The sequence below is a fragment of the Prionailurus viverrinus genome, chromosome D3, assembly GCF_022837055.1.
Source record: "Prionailurus viverrinus isolate Anna chromosome D3, UM_Priviv_1.0, whole genome shotgun sequence".
Classification (NCBI taxonomy): Eukaryota; Metazoa; Chordata; class Mammalia; order Carnivora; family Felidae; genus Prionailurus; species Prionailurus viverrinus.
Window position 1 is genome coordinate 20,905,405 of NC_062572.1, and position 27,963 is coordinate 20,933,367.

Below are 27,963 nucleotides of genomic sequence, written 5' to 3' on the forward strand. Positions count from 1 at the left end.
TTTTGAGTCTGGCTAATTCTGATCCCACTCCCAGAACACAGAAAAGGTTAAATGTGGTAGTGCCTTCTGTGACCTCCCTGTGAGGTGGAGTCTCTCAGCAATGATCCTGAGGTGACCTGGAGTGGCACTTACTGGGGACTGGAGCAGACGGGGAACCATCCTGGGATGTGTACAGAGCATCTTGTGCTGGGCCCCTGGAACTGGTCCTCTCCTGAGGAAGGGACAGATGGAGGAGAAAACCACAGGTGGTCATGGGATGTCTTATGTTTTATAAGACATTAGAAAGCTCTGGGAGTCAGAATTACAACCGTATGAGACAGAAACCCCATGGTCTGTGTCCCCTGCTCAGCTCTTAACGTACACAACACAAGACTCAAACATGAACCAGCTATGAGGGTGGAGGGCAGAGCTGGTAATAAAGAGCTGAGTGATATACAAGGTGGGGATGCTTGCACAAACCGTCTGACCTTTTCCTCTCCTATCCAGACCCACATCTTCCAGTCATGCTGTCAGAATGTGATTGATCCCGGCCCCAAATGCTGGGATGAACCTCTGTTTCTGGGAGAAATCAGATGAATTTCTTTCTGGTACCATGTTGATGGCAGGGAAGATGGTGTAAGAGATCTGGTCCAGTCCTGAAGGCTGGGATTCCTGATCAATGGGTCCAGGATGACGAGGATCTCTCATTCTGGATGGCTTGTTGTGTGGATGCGATACATGGGAATGCAGAGGCATTTTGTTCCTATGTGGAAAATCAGCCTGGGGACATGGGGGTCATGGAGAAGGGTCATCTCAGATAACTATCAGAGAAAGAAGAGTGAGTCCTGAAGGATTTCCCACTTGTTATCTGGAGAGGAAATATGCCTGTGTTTTATTTTCTTAAGTTTTATTTATTTATTTATTTTGAGAGAAAGAGAGAGAGAGAGAGAGAAGAGAAAATGAGTAGGGGAGGGGCAGAGAGAGAGAGCGAAAGAGAATCCCAAGCAGGCTCCACACTGCCAATGCAAAGCTGCCTGACATGGGGCTGGAACTCACAAACCGTGAGATCATGGCCTGAGCTGAAATCAAGAGTCAGACGCTTAAGCGACCCAACCACCCAGACACCCCGAAATATCCCCATGTTGCCACTGAACAAGGCAGGGAGGTTGTTGACGCTTCCATCATGGGGGTGAACTTGGGGCCTCATCTCCATACCCCTGATCAAGAATGTTCTCCCTAGGAGCTCACTCACATGCCATCCAGCTCCTAAGGATTAGCTCGAAGCCACACCCCCTTCTTCGGTGCCTCCTTCCTCCCCAAACTTGCTGAATCTGCCCATTATCCTCTAACAGCTACCGGTGTTCCCACTGGCTTCCTTCCTCCCTCCTCCTCATTCATGTTCACTGAAACATCTGGACTTTTCTTCATAAGCTTGAATTAGATCCTGTGTCTTTTTGTCAAATGCTCCAGTGGCTCCTGTATCCACCTACAATACTCAACTCCCCTCCTTCCACGGTAACATTTTACATGTGTTTATGCTTTTCCTGGTTTGTTTTCCCTTTCCCAGATAGCGTCAGCTCCCTGAGGACAGGGACAATCCCTGTCTTGCCTACACTGTATCCTGAGCCTCTAGACCAAGTGTGGCACCAAGTATGTTTTAGTAAATAGTGTGGGACGAAGGAACTCTTGGTGAGTCAACTGTCCTAAGTCAAATGCAGTTGGACTCCTGTGTCTCTGGTTCTAACCTGACACTTCATGGACCTGGCCCCCAGGGAAAGCTGACCATTGCATCAAGTGATTTCTGCTCAATGCAAGACGGTATCACAATATGTGTTGCCAAGGACTGGATTTGGGGACATAGTTTGAGAGGATGAGGACAGATTGTAAATTATGTACAGTCAGATGCAATAAGTGTCCAGAGAGTGAAGGGCCCACAAGAGGAGGAGGGAGGCTGCATCTTGATTCTTCACTGATCTGGAACAGTGTTTGTCCAGATGGCCCCATGTCTGGACCCAGTGGTCAGACTTGTCTTAGGACAGGACCTAAGAAATCATGCCTTGGCACACCTGAAGCCAGAGGTTTCATCTCAGATAACAATGAGACAAGATCTCCCCAGTCCATATTTCTATGGCTTCCACATATGTGTTTTGTGCCAGGCCACAATTTCATCTCATGTTGCTGCTTTTTCTGCTACAGATGATTTTGTTCTTGAGATCTGACCCCAACCTCATGGATGGATGAGTCTGTAGATCCTGGAAACAGGAACCTAAATTACAGAAAATATAGGGGGCAGGGATATTTGGAGTTCCTTATTACTTGGTCCAAAGCCTAACTCACTTTGGGGATTCAGAGCACAAAGCTCAGGATGCCAGCAAGGTTAGAGAATGGGGAGGAAATGGCAGAAAGGAGAAAATAAATCTGAATACAAATTGAGAAGGAAACCCTGGGCGTTCCTCTGCTACATCGGTGCAGGAGACTTGATACACATTTGCTAAGATACACATTCATTTTAAATTTCCTCACAGATCAGATCATTCCTTACAAGATCATGTAGATCTTGCCTTACATTGACAAGTTAGTAGAAAGAATCCATGAAAACTGTCATTGTAGGCAGATGAAATTGGGCGTGAGTGCTCAAGGAGCTAGAATCTCATTTCCTCCTAGGCCTGGGACATGGGGGCTTTCATTGTGCTGGTCAGGGGGGTTCAAATTCATCCTTAAGTTGCAGTCAAGAACTTGAGCACACAAGACTTCTCCAGTAGGCATGACTTCCCACTACATATGCCTCCATAAGACCAGGCAAACAACATCCCATGTGGGGTAGGGATACACCCACATGCCTTCCAAGAGAGGCCAAGGCAGCCATTGGTGGTGACCTCTTTTTGATCAGTTTCCTCAGACTGTCTTCCCGGGAATTATGGATGCAAGTTTCACTTGTAACCCTTGAAAATACAGAGTTTCTGAGATCACATGCTGCCCTCTTCATGTACCTGTCTTCTGGCCCCAATTCTCCAACAAGTTACAAGTCACAGGGTCCTTCGCCAGGTTGAAGTGATGAACAGAAACCATCGCCCCAGATGCCCACTGTGGGGGGCACTATATAGACTCGTCGCCAGGGGTCCCCAGCAACAGACCTGTTGCACTCACACTCTGTGCTTCGGCCTTCGGACAGAGGGTCCTCTACCCGGTCCGTGTCCTTGGTTGACACTACATATCTGTGCTCTCACCCTGACTTGTTTCTTCTGACTTCAGACCTACTTCCTGGGCCTTATCCTCCTCAGAGACAAGCTGGCCTGAGGACACAGGGCAGGATTCTCCCAGGGCTATATTCTAGTCACATGTTTTCTTAGTGTTTCTACTTTCTTTTCTTTTTTTCTTTTCTAAAATTCCCCACCATTTCAAGGACATTTTACCAAAGCTATTACAATGATTGTATTGGTCAATTCTGGGAGGATTGACATCTTTACCAAGTTGAATATTTAGACCCATAAGCCCGATAGATCTGTACATGTATTTAAACCTTTAATCTCCCTTTGAATGGTTTATAATTTTTAGTGCATAAAATTCTCAAATTCTTTCAGATCTTTCCTTATATGTTTCATATTTTTGATGCTATTGTAGATGATATTATTTCTAATTTTCATTTTTGGAGGTTGATGCTAGAATAGATAATACAATTCCCACGTGCATGTGGGGGTTGCATCACAACCCCAAATGGAAACACTCAGACCAGAAGCATATCTGAGTCACTCTACACTCTCCAGAGAGCATGGCCGGAATCAGCCTTTTCATTCTTATCCAATTTCTTCATTAAGAGCTATTAATCTGTGAGCATGGGATTACTTCCAGTGCAACATTAACAGGGCGAGACTATATTGTCAATGGATTAATCCAAATTTTGATCTGAAGAAAAGTATGTGATACTATCAGATCAAGTGGACTGAGGAAACTCAGGTGCTGACAGAAGAAATGACAACGCTATTGACCCCCTAACCCAGGCGTGGTAGAGCCCCTGTTGTGAGGGGCACACCAGGTCAGGAGGGTGCAGGCCAGGTTTTTGTTTCACTTCCCCATAGATCTGGAGCACAGTGGAAGTCTTTAGAAGGAGAGTATCTGGGTCATCCCCTGCTGGCACAGGGAACCTGTAAACACAGACCCTCATGGGAAACGGGGCACCGGAAAAGGTTAAGCTGCTTGGTGGTCTGTGACAGTGAGGGTGACACCCACTCAAGAGCTGCCATGGATCTGGAGATGTCCCTACCTGTGCAGTGAGCCAGGAGCACCAGGAGCACAAGGAGAAGGGTCTAGGCCATGATGGATGCTCCTCCTGCAGCCCCAGATCAGGGCGGGCATGTAGCGGTTTCTTTTGTCTTCTCCATGGACTCATGGGGACCGGCTATTCACACAGATTTCCGTCCTGCCTACTAGCTGTAGTGTCAGCTTAGTCCCTTAGAAAGAGGGGGCTGATTTCCACAGAGACTCAGAGTTTGTCTCCTGGGAGGGACCAGGGAAGAAGCAGCTGCCGGAACCTTCCACAGACCTGTGAGCAGCAGACCCCTCCCAGCCAGAGGGGACACAGCTGCTGAGTCCCCACTAGCACACATAGGCAAAAGTGTGGGCGCCCTAAGGGGGGTTGTAGGGTACACAGCAGGGGGCCCCCAGTGTGCTCTTCCTGGGGAGGCCGACAGTGCCCTCTGCTGCCCACAGGTCAAGCTTCAGCCTGTCCCTGGAAAGGATGTCAGGGACACTGACCTGACAGCCTGGCCACTGTCAGACCACAAGCATCCACATGCCATATGCCCTAGTGCCCAAGGTAACTAATATGAACAAGCAGCCTTCCCAAGGAGAATTTCTGTGTTTGTCAGAGAAAGAAATGTGGTGAATCACCACGAAGCACCATGAATGGGGCCACAGTGGGTTGAGAAGGCAGTTTCTGGAAGCACACACCTGAGCTGCTGTCTCAGGTGGGCCACGTGAGGGGGGAGACTGGTTCTCTGGGTGGAGAGTTGGGACCAGGGTTTCTACAGCAGGACAAATAAAACACACTACCTTCCCAGAAGAAAGAAGGAATTGGAGGTGGGTGGGCCATCAGATATGATGTGTTGAGGGGACGGAAACTACGTCATTTGACAGCAGCTATGAGCAAATGGAATGTAAGTGCAAAAGGGGTGAGGACATTTGACGCCTAAATGTAAAAGTACTTCTATGTCAGAGTGAGGTGCTTGGTTTTTATTTTATTTGTATTTCTTAGAGATTGAAAACGGGAGAAATATTGTTGAAATGCAACATATTGTTTTTATTATTAATTCTGTTTAACTTTTCAGCTTTTCCAAGTATAATAAAAAATCAAACATTGTATGCACTTAAGGCACAGAATGGAGATTGGATATACATTAACACTGTGAGGTGAAACAATCAAGCTAATCAATACATTTATCACTTCGTATACATGCCAGTTTTCTATTTTTCTTCCTCCCTCCCTCCCTTCCTTCCTTTCTTCTCTCTCTTCTTTCTTTCGTTCTTTCTCCTCTCTCTTTTCTTCTTTCTTCTCTCTCTTTTCTTCTTTCTTTCTTCTCTTTTCTTCTTTCTTTCTTTCTTTCTTTCTCCTCTCTCTTTTCTTCTTTCTTTCTTCTCTCTCTTTTCTTCTTTCTTTCTTTCTTCTCTCTCTTTTCTTCTTTCTTTCTCTTTCTTTCTTTCTTTCTTTCCTTCTTTCTTTCTTTCCTTCTTTCTTTCATGAGAACCCTTAAGATCTATCCTGTCTGCAAATTTCAAATCTACAGTACAGTATTATTAACTAAGAAACTTACACTTTAGACAGACATTGTGGTGTCAGTTTCAACAATGTGCCTGACTACAACAGAGCAGGCAAGGCCATGTCCGGAGGGCCTGAGGGCTGAGTATACAGGGAATCTGGAGGAGGAAGATGAGCAAGTAGGGCCCACAAGGAAGAGCATGGAGAGGTGACCGTGGCCCTGGACTGAGGGTGAGGGAAAGGATGATGGTGAGGTTGAGGGCTCCAGCTGTGTGCACTGTCGGGAAGGACATGAGAGGGAAAAATAAGGTTGAGGACAGTTAAAGGGGTTTGTGTCACATGTGTAAAGGTGGGGATGTGGGAACTACGTGGGAACAGGAACGTGAGATATGCCAAGTCCGTCCTCCCAGTGCAGTGGCCGGAGCATCCCTTCTTGCTGTGCACTAGCTCTGGGTCAGTGGTAAGGAAAGGAGAAGATAAGAGAGGTGGGAAGATGAAAAAAAGGAATAAGAAGGAAACGCAGGGAGCCACCCCTGCTCACAGAACCAAGATAAAGCGTACAAATCCATTAGAAGTAAATCAGGAAATCCCTCGGTTTTTTTTTTACTCCTGTCTTTATGTAATTACTTAAGCAATTACCGTTCAGATTTGTACTCCTTTTAATTCTTCTGTTCTCTTTTTTATGTGTACTATTTTTTTTTCTGCATTCATTCAGTTAGTAAGACCATTGTGTTAACATCTGCAACTGTAATTGTGGACTAGTTATTCCTTTCTTTGCTTCTATAATTTATTCTTCAGATAGTTTTGCAAAGGTATGCTATTATATTTGAGCTTATTTTTTTTCTTGAATAGATTATTTTATCACTATTAAATGTGTCACTGGTTTTCTAGAAAATTTCTTCCCTTAGTCTTTGGCGTGACACTTATATAACCACATCTTTTTGTACTTTCATGGTTGCAGGGTATACTTTTTTTTAAATTTTAACCATTATGCTCTGTTATGTCAATCCATGTCTGTAACTGGAACAATGTGTCCATTTAAATGCAATATAATTCAACATCATTATGTAATATATTAAGTTTAATATCATTTTTGTTATTTTGTTCTCTTCTTAAATCTAGATTTAGATTTAAACAATTTAAATTCCTTTATTACTCTTTTCTTTGAACTCTCTGTTTGTCAAAAGACTACCAGCTCTCCGCAGAGAGGTATCCACTGTATTTACTTCCCAATCTGGGTTTTGACCGGGCCTTTGTACTCAGTCTGGAATTTAATTTTCTTCTCTGGTGTACTTATGACTCATTTTCCTCTCTATTAGTCCAGATTTGTAAGTGTTCTCAGGATGAACATTTATATAAAACATTATACAGCACAAGGGACCTCTATCTTCTTAGAAATTCGTTCTCAGCTCATCCATTAAGGGGCATTCAGGAAAGGGAATCCCACTCACATTCATCCCTATTATATTTATTTGGTAATGTTCCATGGGTTAACAGTGAAAAGACAATAAAATGTCTAGATTTTTCCCGGCAATATCAGGGTTCTCTGGACAATGTAGGATGGGTTCATAGGCCTTTTTCTCTAAAATACTGAGATTCCTTTCAGCATCATTGCAGGCCGAGTCAGAGGGAACACAAAGACAGAGAAAGCTTAGAACACATGCAGTTACACTTTACTGGTCTCACCCTGGTAATTACATCTGCAACAGTCTCATTTCCAAATAAGGTCTCATCCTGAAATATGGGAGTTTTTAGAACTTTTAATCGCATGAATTAGTGGAGACACAGTTCAACACGTAACAATTAATATCCACAGTTTATTCAGATTTTCTTACTTTTTACCTAATGTCCCTTTTCTGTTGTATGATCCAGTTAATGATTCTTTGTGACATTGAGTTGTGAATTGTCCTTAAGCTTCTCTTACTGTGACACTTCTTCAGACTGTCCCTCTTGTTGGTGCCTTTGTGCATACTTACTGAGTGGGGGTTATGCCTGACGTCATTCAAGCCAAGGGTTTACACCTGTTGCATGAAATCTCTGGATGGGAATGTGTCTCATCTGATTCCATTTATTTATACCATCAGTTAACAATATGGACGGCAGACATATGTGTAGACACTGAGTTACAACCCAAACCTTTATGTTCCTGTGGTTGAAATCTTCTAGTTTTGCCTCATGGGGGCCCTTTAGGTTGGCTCGTGAGCTCCCAGACACACCCTGTCCTTGTGTGTGTGCACACATGGGTATGTGTGGTGGTTGTGCACTGATTTGTTTGCGTTTGTTTGGGAGACAATGACAGACAATGACAGAGTGTCATTTAAGTGTCATTAGTATCATATGGAATAATCTGTGGCTCAGAGTGTTTTCCTCTGTTCACATGATTCATTCTTTTTCAGCGTTTAGCACCCCCGCGACCAAAGATGTTGGCAGAGTTTTGCTTCTTCCAATGTTGGATGTAATTATCAAATTATTATAAAAGTGGCACCTCCTTGGTGACCTCTTAGTTGGTTCCTGGTTTGGGTGATTATTTTAAACCTAGAATAAATATCCATGTGCCAAGTTTAAGGTGCTTTCAGGCTTTCGTGATTAGGAATAAGTTGTTATAAACATTGAAGTACAGGGTTTTTCCTATGGACGAAATTTTTGAAACTTATCCTCATAATTTTATCATTTTAAATTGGCATTTTTCCAAAAATAATAGATAAGAAGAAGAGACTAGCCACTGCCATGGAGATAATAGTACCATATGCAAATAAGGCTGACTTATTTTCCAGGCACCACATGGGTAGAGTTCAGAGGAAAAACAAAAATGGTTCATTTATTTTTATATCAGAAGGAAAAATTGATATGATCTGGCCTAGAAGTAAAATACCTCAGCTGAGAAAACAAGAGATTTCTATTCCATCAAGACTCTGAGAGGGTTTTCTGAGCGTGACTTTGAGGACAGAAAGGACAGGAGGAACCTCACTCATGGGAGGTGCCCTTGCATGGACCTGCGTCCAAGTCATCAGTCACAAAATGAGAAGAATCACAGGCTAAGCTGAGGAGGCACCTGCTGATGTGTTTCCCTACTTACAGATGAGTAACTAGGTTTTTGCCTCACTTCCCCACAGGCCTGGACCACTGTGTAAGCTCTGGCACTGCTGTACCACGATTGGCAGTAATAATCAGCCTCGTCCTCGGCTTGGAGCCCCGTGATGGTCAGGGTGCCTGTGCTGCCAGACTTGGAGCCGGAGAATCGGTCAGGGACCCCGGAGGGTCGGTTGTTATTATTATAGATGATGGTTTTGGGGGCCATTCCTGGGATTTGTTGGTACCAACCAACGTAACTATCAACTCCAGTGCAGGAGATAGTGACCCTCTGGCCCAGGGCCCCAGACACTGAGGATGGTTGATTCGGCCCCGACTGAGCCCAAATCCCTGGAAAGAGAAACAACAGAGAGGCTATTCCTGGGGTCTAGTGACAAGAGGAGGAATCAGGCCCACACTTGTGCTTCCAGAACCTCTTCCCGTGTCCCCACATCAGGTCACCTGTGCAGTGAGCGAGAAGGGTGAGGAGGAGAGGGGACCAGGCCATGGCGGAGGTCAGCACCGATCCTGCCTTCTGTTGCCTCACAGCTGAGCAGAGCCTCCCTTCACTTCTCCCTTCACCTCTTGATCTGTTGAGAGGGGGAGGGCCCAACCATGCAAATGCGACCCCCCTGTTTTCTGACTCCTCACTGACTTCTTTAGGTGCCTCTGTCTGAGGATGTCAGGGGGATGGGCAGGGTGGGGGCAATTTCAGGGCAGGGGTGGGGAGGTCACAGATGTGAGGCCTGAGCAGAGGGCACAGGCAGTGGCAGGTGGCAGTTCTCATCTCCGATCTACCGTGACCCCTCAGAAACAGGCCTTGAGTGCCCCTTAGCGTCCAGACACAGACATGCCATTGTATGACGTGAGCAGAGCCCATCAGAGACCACTTCTGCCTCCCACTGCTCTAGCCACTCTCCTCTGCCTAAGTGTTAGACCAGGTCTCCTCACGTGGCCCCCCATCACCTCAGGGCAGACTCTCTGTTCTACTCAGACTCCTGGGGGTAAGCCTGTCCATGGCTCCCTTGACACTTAATGGGTCAGGCCTGAAGAGTTGTCTCTACACACATTCCTCTAACAGTAAATGTGTACCAATAGAGGAAGGAGTTAACTGGATACAACAGCGGAGACAGGGCTCCAGGCACCCGTGCCAATGCAGGAAGCAGCAGAGAGCAGAGGGCAGCTCCCATGGGGAACGTTGGCAGATGGGACCTGACCCTGATGAGATTATTCTTTACACGTGCTTCTTACCCAGATGGAGTGTGTTGATTCACACTCTATCCCGGCCTCTATGTCAATGTGCTCATTGTCACATGTCTGAGTCATTCCAGTTTTCTCTCCCAAAGTGCATCAGGAAATAGCAGTGAGATCCTAAGCATCCCATCTGGTGCATCTGCTCTAGGATCCATGTATATTCGTTCTGAATTCCCTCCCAAATCCATGGTAGCTCTGTTCCGGAGACCTTGCAAAGGACCGTTTTCAGCCTATGTCTTCCCTGGTGGTCAAGAGGAACTGGAATGACTTTCTGGTCTTTTTATTCTATGGCATCAACCTATGTGTCTCTCGAGAACAATACCACGTTGGTGTTCATGACTACAGCTTTGTAATATAATTCGAAAGTGCAAAGTATGGTGTCTCGAGGTTTGTTCCTTCTCAAGATTGCTTTGGCAATTTGGGGTCTTTTCTGGTTCTATACAAAATTTGGGTTTTTTTTTTATTTCTGTGCAAAACGTCATTGGAGTTTTTATGGGGATTGCATTGAATTTATAGAGTGCGTTGGGTAGTGTGGACATTTTAGCATTATATTTATTGTGGAGATCCCTGGATTTAGGAATTACCTGGAGGATGTGTCTGAGGTCTAGGTGTTTGTATAAGATGACCTCCATCTCTGTGCTTAAAAATGTGGATGGATTATGATGATTCAAACGAAAGAAGAGGTACTAGTTTTGGAAATAAGGTAAAGAATGTGGATATGTGTATTTTTTCTTTTTTTATACAATGATGTATTCTTTTTAATTCAAAAACCTTTCCTGGGCACCAGTTAAGTACCGGTAGGCTGCAGACACTCAGTGCTGCAAGGACAAACAAAACTGTCAGGGTCGTGGAGCCTGTTGGGTTTTCATCTGACTCACTATGACAGACAAGGAGGAGATGTTTCATGGGAGGTATTCAATGGGAAGCATTATATATTTATAGGATTAGAGGACACGGTTCTATGTTAACCGAGAGTCGATGACTAGAAGTGTGTGTGTGTGCATAACAATATCTCATGTTTATATATACGTAGTTTGTGTTTCATATATATATGTATACATATATATATGATATAAATCCCAGAAGATATATCCTAGATGTATGTCATGAACAGTGCAGAGATGGATTAGATGAGTACTGGGGAAAACAATTGTGTGAATATTTACAGGAGGAGTAGAACCTTGTGTGACACACAGAAGGACTAGAGAAGGATCTGGTGTGAGTAATTATAATACATTGCACACTGAGAAAGGAGGGCTTAGAGCACCAGGAACTTCTGAGTCATGGGATGAGCTCTGTCCTTACAATTCCCAAGCTTCTGTGTTTTCCCAAATATGCAGTCCCGTCTGGAAGGGAAACCCATCTGGTGCCGGGGACCCAGTCACCTCCAGTGTCTCCCTCACCACTGGGGCTTTATGGCTGCATCCTGGGATGACTGTGCTGCTGACTATCGCCTATGGGTGCTCTTGGGAAAAGGCAACGTGAGAGGCACATGCCCCTTGTTTCTAATTACAGTCTGTCCTTGAAGAATCTCATGTGCATTCTTGTTAATGGAGCCTGCCCCAACAAGTGTGAGGATGGGCTCAGGTGCAGAGGATTATGGGGACTGGCTTGCCTGGGTGGGAAGTGACCTGACATGACAAAGAGATGGGATGTCTCCTCAGGCCTTCCTGATACAGCCCGTGGAGTGGTGAGCCTGCCCTCTGCCCTTCTCATCCCTCAGTGCAGGACACAACTTGCCTGAGGGGGTCACTCACCTGACGTCCCAACAACACAACTATCTAAGTGGTGGGGGGGCACAGAGTGATTCATGCTGAGGAAGCCAGAGCTCTGAAATAAGGACTGAGGTGTGGTGATGCCTGCCACATAGGAGGTCGCATTTGGGGGATCAGAAGCCCCCGCCCCTGTGTAGGGATGGGTGGGGTGCCAGGCAGGCTCAAGTCCAGAGGGTCCCTCTCTCTGCTCAACTCCAGTTCCTTCTCCCAGTCCTAAGTGAGTCTGAACTCTGAGACAACAGGGGGCGCTGGAGGTCTGTCCCTGTGCATTGGGGGAGGTGCAGGGATGGCTGAGGGGTGTCTCAGCTGGGCACCCAGTCCTGGAACCCTGCCTTGTACCCTCTGCTCTATGCTCACCGGGGACCACGATTGGCTCCCCAGCCCCACCCCACACTCAGCTGTCACCATATTCAGTGAGTAGGTTTCGGGACCCAGGAGGGGAGTGATTTGCATGAAGGATTCCTCTCTGCTCTCCAAAGTAGGGAGGGGATGAGAGAGGCTTTGTGCAGTTCTCTCACTGGTGGGTGGGCTCCGTCAGGGGCACAGCCTGGGCTGTCCCCACCTTGACCTGGACCCCTCTCCTCCTCACCCCCCTCGTTCTCCGCTTAGGTGACTGGCTGTGGAAAGCAAGGCGAGTGATTATGGGCTGGGGTGTGCTGGCCTCCTTCTTCCCCTCTTTTGAAGAACAAGCTGGAGGCATTCCCTCAGGACCTGCCTGTCCGTGTCTCCACTGTTCTGTTGCAGGGTCCTGTGCACAGTGTGCCCCGACACAGGAGGCCTCCCTGTCATGGTTTCAGGGGCAGAAGGTGACCCTCACCTGTACGGGAGTTAGCAACAGTGTTGGAGCAAATTATGTGGGCTGCTTCCAAGAGATTTCTCTCAGCGTTACCACAGCTGTGGAGCTCAGAACAAATGGGCCCTCGGAGATCTCAGCTCCGTTCTCTGGCTCCCACTCTGGGAACAAGGCCTCTAGGACCTTCTCAGCCTGCAGCCTGCAGCCTGAGGATGAGCCATATTGTTAGTGCTCAACATGGGGCAGAAGCATCAGTTCTGACTTACTGCTGCAGGCCCATGGGGACCTGAGACAGAAAGCTGTCTTTGTCACCCTCAGGACTGCCGGTGAGAAACAGACAGGGAGGCCTTGGAGACCTTGGAGGGTCTGAGGGTCTGACTCTGAGCACAGAGGAAATTTAAAGGGTCAGTGGGAGTAGTTGCCTCTCATTTGTTTTTTCTTCCTTTCCTGTCTCCCTTTCTTGTCTCCCTTCCTTCCTTTCTTTCTTTCTTTCTTTCTTCCTTTCTTTCTTCTTTTCTTTCCTTTCTCTCTCTTTCTCTCCCTATCTTTCTCCCTTTCCTCTTTCCTTCCTTCCTCCCTTCCTTTCTTCCTTGGATAAAGAGCTTTATTTGGATTAAATGAGAGCTGGAGAAAGCGAAGGGCCAGAGACGCCAGTGAGATTAGGTTCCAAAAGGGCAGGCCGAGCTTATCAACCCAATGGACTCCATTTCCCAGCAACCTTCCAGTTAGTAGGGTCAGTAAAGTCCTGCTGGGATGTGTATTTGCCAGTAAACGACCAACGTTTGCCCCCCATCATTACAGTGGTAGAGTTTCTCTTTTCCATAATTAAAACTCCATATCACCTCCCACAACACCACGAATATTGCAAAAAAGGCTAAAAAATCACATCTGACACCTCTTATACTCGTCTTCAGTAGTTAGCTCCGAAGTCTCATCATTTGCCAAAAAGAGTTCTACTAAACTCATCAGCTGAAATGTCCATCCAAGTAGTGAGAAGACAGTCTTTACTAACCCATGGTCATTCTTACCCAATTACCCCGGCCAGTCATGGCTGAACAGCAGAGTAAGGCTCAGAGAGGGTGAAGGAGGAGGGGGATGGGGCTAATTTTCCCCAGTACAAAGATGGCATCCGATTCTTGGTCGGAGAGCAGAACCAGAAAGGCTTGAGGAAAGGGTCCAGGCCCTGTACTCAGTCAGAAACAGTGCTATAGAAGAGGACGAGGAGAAGGAGGAGAAGGAGGAGGAGGAGGAGGAGGAGGAGGAAGAGGAGGAGGTGAAGGAGAAGGAGGAGGAGGAGGAGGAATGCTTGCCATGCTTGTGGTTTTGTATATCTGTAAGAACTTTCTTCATTTTCTTCCACATCTTCTTTCCATCAGCATTCCTGGTCTTACCATGCCAGGTGCCAAGGGATTCACAGGAGGGATGTCAGGAGCAGGTGGGGGGTAGGGAGCAGGTAGGGACCTAGGGGTTGGCCTCCCGGATACCCTGGTTATGGTGCAGGATGGGGGTGCACTGGGGAGAAAGCTGATTCCCCCGGGGAGCTGCTGCAGGATGGAGAGGGGCCTGGAGGGCAGGCAGGGTGGTCAGGTGGTGGATGGCAGGATGGGCACCTTCAGGGTACCTGACGCACCAGCAGTCAGGCCATTGCCCCCTCTCTGCACTCAGCCCTTGTAACCGCCAAGTCCTTCGCTTTACGTGACACTTATATAACCACATCTTTCTGTCCTTGCATTGTTTCAAGATATACTTTTCTTTACCATTCTTTTCTTTTATTGTAGTTTACAACTTTTTGAAGTTTATTCTTCTTTGAGAGACAGAGAAAGACAGAGTGTGAGCAAGGGGGGGCAGGTAATTTATTCAAATTACCTTTTAGGTTATTACCTGAATTCAGTGACTGTTTTCTTACAGTAGTTTTATGAGATGGGAACCACCTGGCCTGTGTCTCCTCCGCAGATGCCGGAGCTCACAGAGCATGTCCCAACCTGAATTACAAAGAGGATGGAGGGAAGACGATGCATATGGTGGGACCTGGTTGTTCAAAGTTCTATCATCTGCCTCTCTGATCTGGACCCCAAACTTCCAAGCTACGTGGTTAGTCAGGGTCTGAGTTCAATTCCCACAAGACACACACTGTGTTAACCAAATCAATCCCACAATCCCTTCCCTAGTCTCCCAATAGCGTCAGGGCAGATGGAGGGGTGATGTGATCGAGTCACATGAAATCTGAGGCTGCTGATCGGTGGGAGACGGAGAACAAGTCTGTGTCATGCACAGGGTGTGTCGTGGGGGTGTGACCGGAGCCTGCAGAGACATTCGGTCCTCATGTGAGAAGTCAGGGTGAGGCACAATGTATTGCTTGTGTGTTCCCTTTCTTCCCCAGACAGTGTCGGCTCCCTGAGCCTGGGGACACTCCCCGTCACTTCTGCACTGCGACTTGAGCTCCTAAACCAACAGAAGTCATGTAGTGAGGGTTCAGTAAATGTCATTCATGCATATCATGTGGACAATGACTTTCCTGAGTCAGACACAGCTGTACTGTGTGTCCGGGTCAGTCCTGACACCATGATATGAACTCATCTGTGTCCCTCAAAACCCTGTATGGAAACCCGAACCCACATTGTGACTGAGAAAAGGCATTAAAAGATGTCATCGTGGATAATGAGTTTAAAAGGGTGTTGCCCCCATAAACAGGGCTGGCGTCTTCACAGAAGAGGTAGAGGCAGCATGGGTGAGCACACATGGGAATGCCACGTGAGGACCCAGGATGAATGTAACCCTTTGCAAGCCAAGGAGAGTGACCTCAGGGGAAATCAATCGTGCCACCCCCTTGAACGTGGACATTTAGGCTCCAAACTGAGAGAAATACACTATCTTTGGTGTAGGCATCCAGTGTGTGGTATCGTCATATGGTAGGCGTAGCAGACAGGCACAACCCTCAGGGACACTGGTCCCGTGGAAAACCTGCCCCAGCATCCAGGAATTTCTGCTCAGCATGTATGAAACAGAAAATGTGTGCCTATAAGGACAGGTTTTGGGGAAAGAATTGACAGGAAAAGGACATAGACTAGAGGAGGTTCGTTGGGTTTTGTTTCAGGCCTCAATATTAGGTCAAGGGGGAAGCAGCTGTGTTGCTTCAAACAAAGAGGGAAGCAGAAGGTGGGAGCTACACAAGAAAAGACCATCACAGTGGGGACAGCAGGTTTTTGTCTCACTTCCCCACAGGCCTGGAGCTCTGTGTGAGCACTGAGACTATCGTCCCATGATGCACAATAATAATCAGCCTCGTCGTCAGCCTGCAGCCCATTGATGGTCAGGGAGCCTGAGCTGCCAGACTTGGAGCCAGAGAATCGATCGGAGACCCCGGAGGGTCGTTTGTTATTCTCATAAATCAGAAGACTGGGGGCCGTTCCTGGGACTTGTCGGTACCAGCTCACATAATTACCACCCCCAATGTTGGAGCTGCTTCCAGTGCAGGAGATGGTGACCCTCTGGCCCAGGGACCCTGACACGGATGGCGGCTGAGTCAACACTGACTGGGCCCAGGACCCTGGAAGGGGTAGAAACACAGACAGGGTGATGCTGGGGTCTGGACACAAGACAGTGGAAGCAGGACCCACATGTCCTCCCAGATCCCCTTCCAGTGTGCCCTCACCCAGTCACCTGTGCAGTGAGCGAGGAGAGTGAGAAGGAAAGGAGACCAGGCCATGGTGGTGGTCATCACCGATTCTGTCTTCTGTGCCTCACGGCTGAGCAGAGCCTCCCCTAACCTCTCCCTTCCCCTCTTCATCTTCTGAGGGAGGGAGGGCCCCCTCCATGCAAATGAGACCCCAGCTCTCTGACCCCTCCCTGGGCCTGTGTCAGTTCCCTCTGCCTGAGGATGTCAGGGGGCTGGTCGAGGGGGGGCTGTTTCAGGCCAAGGGGTGAGGAGGACACAGTTGTGAGCCATGTGCAGGGGGCACTGACAGTACAGGTGGCAAGTTTCAGTTCTCATCAGCCCTGAACCCACAGCAATGGGTCCTGTGAGCCCCCTGGTGTTCGGACTCAGAGCCGCCATTGTTTGAACTGGTAGCCAAGTCCACCAAAGAGAGCTCCTGTGCCCCCATTGCACTGCCCACTGTACCCCGACAAGGGTCAGTCCAGGTGTCCCTCTAGGGAACCTCCCATAACCTAAGCCAGACTGGATGCTCTACTCAGACTCCTCAGGGAGAGTCAGTCCATGGCCGCCTGTATGGGTCATGGGTCAGGAAGGAGGTGGTGTCTCTACCAAAAGTCCACTTAGATCAAGATCATGCCCAGTGCAATGATGAGTACCACCAGACACGTGGACCCTTCTGTGTAGGATTCTGTGTCCTTTCCTGCTACGTGATTTCTCCCGATTTCCAGAGCTCACCTTCTTCTAACTTTCCCGCAGCACTGAGGAGAGAGGGAGAGCTTCTGTTCAGGCTGTGGGGAGAAACAGTTGTGTGTATTCCTCGGGGCGTTACGCAAAAAAATCTTTGTCATCTGTCACTATGTCTGCTTGTTGAAAACATTAGCTCTCCTCATACTATGTGCAGTGATTCCTTCCAGGATGTGCTCTCCCAGCAAAGAGACCCAAGTCTGCGGGAGCCTTGAGTATGACACTGACCTCAGCGCCCAAAGGACAAACTTGCAGGCCATTCTAGGAGGGAAGGAGCAACAGCAGCAGGTGCTCTGACAAGGATCCAGTGACACAGTTTATGTGTTAGTCAGCACTTAGCCCAGTGTGCTCTTTGAATGGGTGTGTGCTCCTTTACACAAAATTTCTCTCAGTAAGATTTATTTCAGTCAATGACATCGTTATTATGAAAATGCAGGTACAATCACTAGGATGGTTCTCTCAGTTCTGTATTTCTTACAGAGAACACATGAAATTGTGGTTAAAAACATGGATGGAAAAACAATGCAAAAAGGATGCCTGCTATAAACTTTTTGCAAAGTCATGTTTGTTTGCCACCAGCTTACTATGGTGGAGTTGTTCTATAAGTAGGTGAGTGTGGCATGATGTCCAATGAAAGCCCAGGGGGAGTCTGTTCCTATGAACCGCAGCCATCTCAGTGATTCAATTACTAAGCACACACAGAGCTTCTAGGAGCGAGCGATTTGGGGTCAGACCTGTCTCTGGGCTGAGCACAGCTCTACCTGCGTTCTTTGTGTCAAGCATATTCAGGAGACAGCAATAGTTCATCCAGCCACCATGACTAGAGGAGTGAATTTCTATTCACCAAGGCTACATGAATCTTCGGTCAAAGATCCCACATGTGAGTGGTGGAGAGGTGGAGATGAGGGGGACTATGTCCCTGAGGTCACAGGCATTGTGGTCCCAGTTTGAGACAGAAGAATTTTCATCAGAGCTCCAAGCTGGCTGGGGGTGTCACTGGGGGGACTGAGGGAATAACAGTCCAGCATTAAGAGCACAGGGAGAGTGTGATACATCTCCCTGGGCTTTGAGCTGTGTGGGCGCAAACCTGAAGCTGCTATTCCAGAACCAATGTACTGATCAGCCTCAAGTGCTGACTGGAGCCCGAGGGACTCAGAGGCTGAGCTGCCCACAGCGATAGAGACTCACCCTCGGATTCCTGAGCATCAACTTGTCTTAGGAGAGAAGGTGATCAGGGCAAGTCCTGGCTGCTCAGTGACAGGACCCTGGTCACACTGGATGTTGCTGGAGTTTCCTGATGATGAGGATGCTTCCTCCTGGGCTTGTGACCCTGAGGTTGGCTGGATGAGCACAGGTTGACCATGAGTTTTGGGGAGAAAGAGAAACCAGGAAGCTACAAAATCCAGAACACCATATACTCAGATAGAGGAGAGATCCGTGTTTTTGTGTGTGTGTGTGTGAGTGTGTGTGTGCCTGTGTGTGTGTGTGTGTGTGTGTGTGTGTGTGAGAGAGAGAGAGAGAGAGAGAGGGAGAGAAAGAGAGAGAGAATGGAAAACCTTTCCTTCAGAGGCCACACATGAAGACAAGTGTATCCCTGTCCCCTTATGTCCTCTCTGCATTTGCTGAGTGTTGTGTTGGTCCCCATGCAAACCCATCCCTGGGGCTGGCTCTCTGTATGACCGTCCAGCGTTCTGGAGCTTGGAACTCAAGAAGGCCAGTGTCTGGAAGGCCACTTCTCTGGCATGAGTATGAAACTTACACAAGGAGAGTAATATGGTCTGAATTAGTTCAAATAGGAAATTCACTGAATCAGAATGTCAGGCCTTGTGGATGGGCCTTCTATCCATTCTCATTCCTGTAGACACACTTCTCATAGCTGTGGGGTCTTCAGGTCTTAGGAAGCACAAGCTAGAGGCTGATCACACAGCCCCTTCTTCATGCCCTTCACATCACAGCCCTCCCCCACTGTGCCTCTCGTATCCCCTGATACCTCCATTGGGGTGACCGTGAGATAGTGTCTGCTGTTATTTTGCAAAAGGGTTAATGCTTGACACTGCATTGCTTGGTGCAAAAGTGTGTGGCTGAGTGAGTGTCCTGATGGTCTTACAAACCAATATTCTCAAGACCAAGAAAAGCTGTCATGTATTGAAATATGCAGCCAATCCTTCCTTCGTTCACTATGGCAAAAGTTACCCTGTGTGCAGCCTCAGTCATTCTGAAGGAGGAAGTAATTGCATGAATCGCTTCTCTGTGCAAATACTCAAAGGCTGGGTGAACATTCATCTCACGGAAATACAATAATCATGTTGTCGTATTACAGAGATTGATGAGGTTGGTGGGGCATGAAAACTACAATCAGAGATGAGAGCAGGAATCACATGAGGAAGTGATTTCCTGCTGGTCCAATTTCTGCAACGTCTCTGTAGAGATGGACCCTGGAGAGTGGAAACTCTTGCAAGATTATAGTTTTCTCTGAAATCCTAACATAGAGATGGTTTTCGGGCCTGAAGAGCCATAGAGAGAGACGGAAGGCCTGAGGGAAGCAGGAGAAGGGGGGAGACGAGCAGAGTGTGTGTGGGGGAGGGTGCAGTGAGGAGAGTCTGAAGACTTTGGGACTCACTTTTAGTCAGATGGGTGAGAGAGGAAATTGTCTCTGACCAAGGTGCTTATTAACATGTCAGATATGGTTGTGTCATCAGTAACACAAGAGACACACTTTACGGCTTGAGATATGTGGATGAACGTGAGTACCTCTGTCACCATTTTCAGTCCAGACAACAGTACTGTGTGACCTTAGAAACTGTACACGTGTCTCTGCCCCTAGATGCTGACACTGAGTTTCTGAAAATCTTGTCATTTTCTAAGTGAAAAGAACACTAGAAACATCCTAGTTCTAATGATGTGACTCTGGGTGGGCTCCCTGAAGCCTCCTGGGTGGGGCTGGTCCCCAGAAAGACCAAGGCTTGGTCAGAGGCTGGGAATCTTCACCCCTCATACTTGAGAGACAGGAAAAAGCCTGACAGTGTAGTTAATGTCTGATCATGTCTCCCCGAATCCTCAATAAAATCAGAAAGTGCAGTGTTTGAAGAGCTTCTGGTTTGGCGAACACATCCACTCCCAGAACAGATGCACCTCAACTCCCCAGGGACTGATGCTCCGGTGCTGGGGACGATCCTAGACCTGACACTAGGTGGCTCTTCATTACTTGTTCCCCTGTCCCCTTCATCATATCTTTAATGAACTGACTAAAGGAGTCAGTGTTTCCCTGAGTTCTGTGAGCCCCTCAGGCGAATAAATGGAACGCATCGAGGGAGTTGTGGGAACCTCCAATTTGTCGCATGTTGGACAGAGGGTACAGGTGAGCTACTAGCTGCTGTTGGCATCAAAATGGGGAGCAGCCTCCTGGTGCTGAGCCCTTCACCTGTGCACATGTCACCATTTCCTGGCAGATAAACCTCGGTGTGAAATTCAGGTAAATTTGAGGACACTCTCCACATGTCCCAGAGAGTTCCTTGTTGTGGGAAAACACATAAACACACAAACATATAATCAATGACCAGGAGTGTGTAAAGTGAATTATTCTGAGACTAGTAAAGGAGAGACAACAAGAGAGAGAGAGACTGAGGTTCATGCTGTAAAAGTATTTATTCTCCAGACCCCATAGGCCTGTGCCATCAGGCTCTATTCCCTCACCTGTGTGCGCTCCTGGGACACCTGTGCTGTCTCAGGCAATAGCATGATCTCTGTGTTATTCTTTCTTCCTCAAGGACACGTGACCCCTCAGAGGACTCCCTCCTACAGGAGCATCCACACAAGTGTCTCAGTACAGGATGCTCAGAGACAAGGCTTTCAGCCCCAAGTGTTTTGGGCTTACTCTTCCTCTAAGACACTATAAGGAAAGCTGCTCCCACTGCCAGGATCTGTAGCACAAGAGAAGCTTCATGCTTAGGCTGCTCATCAGACATGAGCAGAATTCCTGCATTGGCCCAAGCATCTTTGGATTCAGAGATGCAACTGGGTCCCCGGACACTGGTGCTTATTTGAGTGTGAAGAGAACCAAGGAAGATACCAGGGAGGGCTCCCTGGCTTCTCTGGAACCTGTCTATGTAGTAGCTGCAAACACGGAATCCACTGTTCATGGTGCAGGTGAGTCTGGCTGTTGTTCCGGGAGATGCATAGAGAGGGGGTGCCTGGGTCAGCACAGGCTGGAACAGAAACCTGCAAACACAGACACTCAGGGGGGATGGGGCTAGAAAGGAAAAAGAAAAAGCATCTCTCAGGTCACTGAGGACGGAAAGAGTGATTTGGAGCCCACCCTGTGTCCACAAGGCCTGTCCCTACCTGTGCAGTGCGGGAGGAGCTTAAGGAAGACAGGAGTCCAGGCCATGCTGGCACAGTCTCTGGTCCCCACACTGGGCTGGGCTGCCCCAGGCTCTCATTTCCCCTCCACCCCTGACACAGGAGGGGCTGTCCATGCACATGGGTCCCATTCAGTGACAGTCCAGCCCCTCCCTGAGCCCTGGTGCTGGAGCCCAGCCCACACCACACACTGAGGAGGGTGGAGGTAGGACTCATCCCCCGGGGAGAGCTCTGGAACAAGCACGTGCTGAGACAGCTCAAAGCCTCCAGGTTGGGCTCCTTTGGGTGATTGGTCGTCACTGACCAGCACTGTAGGGACCACAGGGCTGTTCCAAGCACATCCTATTAAACTCATGTTGAAACATGAAAAATGAATACAACCAACTTGTGAGCGATAGCTCCTATTAAGAATACCTTGAATGCATCCTTTCTCAAAAAGTTACAATTTGGCTATACTCAAAATATATTGAGTGTATAGACCAATTTTAATAGAAAAATGGAAAATGTTATTCGAGAAGCACTCCATAGAAATGCATAAGATACAGATGTTTTCACAGGGGACAACTAACAAAAATTCAGAATTGAGAAGAATATTTTTTATTTGCTCCTTGTTTTTTCATAATATCAAAAGGTATATAATATTTCTTAGTTCGTTTACAAGGGTTATAAAACTCAAAAGTACACTTTAAAAAACATTGCACAAAAAGGAAAATTACAGACCATTATTATTAAATAGTGATAGAAATACTCTGTATAAAATATCAACAAAGAGACCTCAATACCATATTAATAAATTGATACACAATTATTAAGTGTGATTTATTCCAATGATACAGTTGGGTCACATAGTAAGAAAATCTTTACTTACCTACCATCTTATTACCTTAAGAGATACGATCAGATTGCCCCAATTGGTCTCAAAGAGCCTTTGGCCAAATTTCACCCCAAATCCTAATAAGAGCCACATAAACACAAAAATAGATCCATTTATGACATGGTAAAACACACACTCTCACACACTTATGATGTGGTCCTGAGGCCGGCATCCTTGTTCATAGAGTAGCGAGGAGACCAGTTCCACAAGGATCAAGAACTTGCAAAGGGAATCTTCACGTGCATTATTTTGCAACATTATTCCTCATGTGTTAGACAATGTAACTAAAAAGCCAAAATCAATGGTTACTACTTTGCATGGATGGGAAAGGAAAGTGGTCACTCTTGAAGTCCCAGATGGATGTCATGGCCTTAGATAGAGCCGTGCTGTGGCAGCAGTGACAGCAGAGATCTTGGTGAGTGATTAGTCTCAGTGTTGGTGAGTTACTGGTGACACTTGGTACCAGAGACATGATGGGTGAAACAAACGCAGCAGAGAAGAGGTCTTGTCCCACGTGAGCGGGTGAAGAGCCCTGTGCAAGGTGTGGGGCAGTGACCCCGGATCTGAAGTGATTATTTCCTCCCACTCTGACTGCATCCTATACGATGTCAATCCTCACATTGATGGGGCATCTGTCCCACACCCAGAATAGTACATATTTCAGAGGTTTCCAGTGGGGACTTTGGCTCGAGTGACCAGTTTACTAAGAGATGGGTTGTGAGTCTGGTGTCGCTGCCCCTGCTCCTTGATGACCTGAGGAGAGAGCATGTCCTGTGTGTCCTCAGGGACTGCTTTCTGTAAAATCTGGCAAAGGCTCCCTGTATAAAGGACTGAAGGAGACACTCCAGGACATGGTGGACACCACACAGAGCTCTGTTCCCTGAGGTTCCATTGACGGCATTCTGCCCACAAGCTGCCTTATCCTCTGGGCCGGTCCTGAGAGCCCACTTCCTCCTGGGAAATGTGCTCTGTCTATTCCTTGTGTATAAGCCTGCAATTCTCCAGACGCCAGAGGGAAAAAGGAAGAAGTGATCCATGTTGGAAGCAATGTGGTGATGCAGCCAGATGCAGGGGCTCACAGGGCAATGGATGCTCTCAGGTGGAGGCAGGTCACACAGCCCTGAGGCTCCAGTTTGCCTGGTGCCCCCCAGGCAGCTTAGCTGCTGACCCTCACTCTGCAGGCCCCTGTTCGCTCTGCTCCCCTGTTGCCTTAGGCACCATGTCCTCCAGCTGCTGTGATGCCCTCTGCACACCAAGCAGAATGTTCATTTGGACAGCAGTCGTACTGATGTTGTGACCCATGGGAGTGGAGTACGAAAGGGCCTTTCTGGGTCCCTTATTGGAACCATGACACTCTCACGTTTGGAAAAGTATCTCAGTGGAAGCTTGTGATTTGGTTCAAAAGGTCCATCTCTGCCAACAGTATCCCCAGAACTGCTCTGTGTCTCCTGTTCACAGATGCTGCACGTGGTAAATGTAAGGACAGCGAAGGAGTTTCGCTGGGACACACATATGGGGACGTGGCCCGTGTGCATGTGCGGCGTGCAGGGGAGCTGGGACAAAGAGGTCTTTACAGAGCTGCGGTATGTAAGGGGGGAACTGTAGGGTGGGCCAAGGGATGTCCCTGAGAGGAAGAGCCCTGGGTCAGAGGTCAGGGCATGTGTCAAGGCCCAAGAAAGAGGGGTGGCTGCTTTTTGATGACTCTAGTGGACATCCACTGGAGGTCTACGAGGTAGGCCAACTGACCACCTGAATCCAGCATCTCCAAATGGAATCGAAAGGCAAACCTAGGAAGAGAAATATACCTTCCTTAACCCTGAAATCTGGTTTGACTCGTTGTGCATGCGTGTGAATGTACATATATTCAAGGGCCACAATGATATGAATACTTCACGTAAAACATCTGATCCTTGTCTTTCATAGTGAGTCAGGTGATGACCCAACAGGTTCCATGACCTTGAGAGTTTAGTTTGTCCTTTGTAGCACTAAGTGTCTGCAGCTTACTGCTACGTCCTTGGTGCTCAGGAAATGGTTTTGAATGAAAAAGAATACATCAGTGAATTAACAAAGGAAAAAATACCAGTCTCCACATTCTTTACCTTATGGCTAAAACGGGCATCGGCTCTTTCTTTTGGGCTACCATCATCCATTCAAATTGTGAACCACAGACACGGGTGTCATCTTGGACACACCCTCGACCTCACACACAGCCTCCAGTAATTCCTAAATCCAGCGTTTTCCACACCAAAAGCCATGTTACAATGTACACGCTGCCCAAAGCAATCTATAGACTCCATGCAATTCCCATGAAAATTCCAGAGACATTTTTCACAGAAATGGAAAAAAACTCCTGGCTTTTATACACAACCAGAAAGACCCCAAATTGCCAAACAATATTGAGCGAGAAGAACAAAGCTGGAGGCACCAGACTCCCTGCTTTTGAGTTATATTACAAAGTTATAGTAATGAAAACCAGTAGGGCATTGGCTTAGAAAGAAACCCATGGATTGATGCGACAGAATAAAAAGATCAGAAGAATAAAACAAGACCCCTCTTCCCCAGTTTTCTAGTAGTCACCTCCCTGACTGTGGTCCCGCTCAAGATTCTGCCTGCAAACGTTTTTGTTCTGTGCAATGGCCCAGACGTCTGTGCCTGGCCTCAGGCCTGGGGAAGGGTGCCATGGGGTTGGAGGGAGAAAGGTGATGTAAGGGAGCAAGTCACAGCTGAGCACTCCCGGGGCCCCTGAGGCCCAGGTGAGGGACAGTCACACTGCAATGTGGACCCTGTTTGCCTTAGTATATGAGAGCCATTCGAGTATTTTCCTGCTGGCCTGGCCCAGAGCCCAGTTGTCTCAGGGCAGTCTGATGAGCCCACCGTTGACCCCAGTCCTGGTCACCCAGCTGCTCTGACAACACACAGCGTCCCTAGAGGATGCTCTGACCTTTGCAGATGGATATTTGAGCTTTCAGTGTCCAGGGAAGCAGCATGAGTAGATCCTCTTCTGGATGCTTGGGATGGAGACATTAATTTTCTTCAGGTCCCTAACAGCATCCAGTCTGGGCAACATAGGGCTTATTTTACAATGTTTATGTTCCTGGACATATTAGTGTTCCCTGACATTGGTTTTGCGTACTTCAGGGGCCTGGCATCACTAACAGTCTCCAACCTAATTTGTTTTAACGTTTATTTGAGAGAGAGAGAGAGAGAGAGAGAGAGAGAGAGAGAGAGAGAGACAAATCGGAAGCAGGCTCCAGGCTCTGATTCCGTGGCCCAGAGCCCAAGGCAGGGCTTCGGCTCACAAACCACAAGAAGATGACCTGAGCCAAAGTCTGAAGCTTAACCAACTGAGCCACCCAGGCACCCCTACCAGTCTCCAAACGAAACCAATTTCAAGGCCTCATATTTCCGAGGTTCACTCCCGGTTCATATGTGATAAAAAGTCCATGGGGGTTATCCTTGAACTTTGAATACTTTTTGCTCTTGTTGCTGCATTATGAGAATCTCCTGTTATATCCCATCACCTCCATGGTACAGGCTCTGGGGCATTTGAAATCTCTGTGTGTCAAAAGACTACCTGTTCTCTGCAGAGAAGTATCCACTGTACTTCATTCCCACTCTGGGTTTTGACCAGGCCTTTATACTTAGTCTGGAATTTAATTTTCTTCTCTGGTATACTCATGACCCATTTGCCTCTCTATTGTCCAGTTTTGTAAGTGTTCTCAGGATGAACATTATATAAACCATTATACAGTACAAGGGAATCTATCTTCTTAGAAAGTCGTTCTCTGCTCATCCATTAAGGGGCATTCAGGGAAGGGAATCCCACTCACATTCAACCCGATTATATTTATTTGGTAAATGTTCCATGGGTTAGCAGTGAAAAGACAGAAAAATGTCTAGGTTTTTTCCGGTAATACCAGGGTTCTCTGGACAAGGTAGGATGGGTTCATAGGCCTTTTTCTCTAAAATAGTGAGATTCGTTTCAGCATCATGCCAGACCGAGTCAGAGGAAAAACAAAGACAGAGAAAGCCTAGAACACATGCAGTTACACTCTACTGGTCTCACCCTGGCAATTACATCTGCAACAGTCTCATTTCCAAATAAGGTCTCATCCTGAAATATGGGAGTTTTTAGAACTTTTATTCACATGAATTGTTGGAGACACAGTTCAACGCATAACAATTAATATCCACAGTTTATTCAGATTTTCTTACTTTTTACCTAATGTCCTTTTTCTGTAGTAAGATCTAGTTAAGATTCTTTGCGACATTGAGTTGTGAATTGTCCTTAAGCTTCTCTTACTGTGACACTTCTCCAGACTGTCCCTCTTGTTGGTGCCTTTGTGCATACTTACTGAGTGGGGGTTATGCCTGACGTCATTCAAGCCAAGGGTTTACACCTGTTCCGTGAAATCTCTGCACGGGAATGTGTCTCATGTGATTCCATATATTTATACCATCAGTTAACAATATGGACGGCAGACATATGTATAGACACTGAGTTACAACCCAATCCTTTTATGTTCTTATGGTTGAAATCTTTCTAGTTTTGCCTCATGGGGGCCCTTTAAGTTGGCTCGTGACCTCCTACACCAACCCTGTCCTTGTGTGTGGGCGCACACGTGTATGTGTGGTGGTTGTGCGCGGATTTGCTTGCGTTTGTTTGGAAGACAATGACAGGCAATGACAGAGTGTCATTTAAGGGCCATTAGTATCATATAGAATAATCTGTGGCTCAGAGTGTTTTCCTCTGTTCACACGATTCATTCTTTTTCAGCGTTTAGCACCCCCGCGACCTACAGATGTTTGCAGAGTCTTGCTTCTTCCAATGTTGGATATAATTATCAAATTATTTATAAAAGTGGCACCTCCTTGGTGACCTCTTAGTTGGTCCTGGTTTGGGTGATTATTTTAAACCTAGAATAAATATCCATGTGCTACCTTTAAATTTTTTTTTTCTACATTTATTTAATTTTGGGACAGAGAGAGACAGAGCATGAACGGGGGAGGGGCAGAGAGAGAGGGAGACACAGAATCGGAAACAGGCTCCAGGCTCTGAGCCATCAGCCCAGAGTCCGACGCGGGGCTCGAACTCCCAGACCGTGAGATCGTGACCTGGCTGAAGTCGGACGCTTAACCGACTGCGCCACCCAGGCGCCCCCCATGTGCTACGTTTAGGTTGCTTTCAGGCTTTAGTGATTAGGAATCAGTTGTTACAAACATTAAAGTGCAGGGTTTTTCCTGCACTTTTTTCGTTTTCTGACACTAATAAGGTCCTCTGTACTCGTCCTGCACCATTGCTCTCTGGGATAAGATTCCCCCGAGGAAGCCCCACGTCTTCTCGAGAGAACGGTATTAGAAGGTAATATCTGGGAAAATGCATCTCAAGCCTTATGGGGCATCACTGCTTCTGGTTTCACTCAGCTGACGCATGAAGGACAAATACATGAGGAAACTAAGCCAGGACCGTGGACATATTGGTGACTATGTCCACATGCGAGTCTCTGTCTCCATCAAACTACACACGTCGTCAGACTGTCATCTGCGGCTCTAATCCATGACCACATCCTCTTCCCAGCCTCCTCCCTTGGTTGTATCCGTGACTCTCCTTTCCTCAAGTGACAACTGTGGCTCCAGCACCACATTCCATCCATTTACTTCATTGTTCGGTGACAGTACACAGTGCAGTCACGTCACAATCGTCAACCT

At 47.3% G+C, this 27,963-nt stretch overlaps 1 protein-coding gene, 1 long non-coding RNA gene and 1 gene segment (V, D, J or C); 1 reads left to right on the forward strand and 2 right to left on the reverse strand.

Moving 5' to 3' along the window:
- The window catches only part of LOC125148931 (immunoglobulin lambda variable 5-37-like), a 1,027,427-nt gene that overhangs the window by 824,043 nt on the left and 175,421 nt on the right, over window positions 1-27,963 (reverse strand).
- Window positions 1-27,963, forward strand: part of LOC125148968 (uncharacterized) — an 863,358-nt gene that overhangs the window by 822,879 nt on the left and 12,516 nt on the right. The window lies entirely within an intron of this gene.
- The window catches only part of LOC125148935 (immunoglobulin lambda-1 light chain-like), an 899,300-nt gene that overhangs the window by 799,892 nt on the left and 71,445 nt on the right, over window positions 1-27,963 (reverse strand). The gene's annotated exons all lie outside the window — the stretch shown is intronic.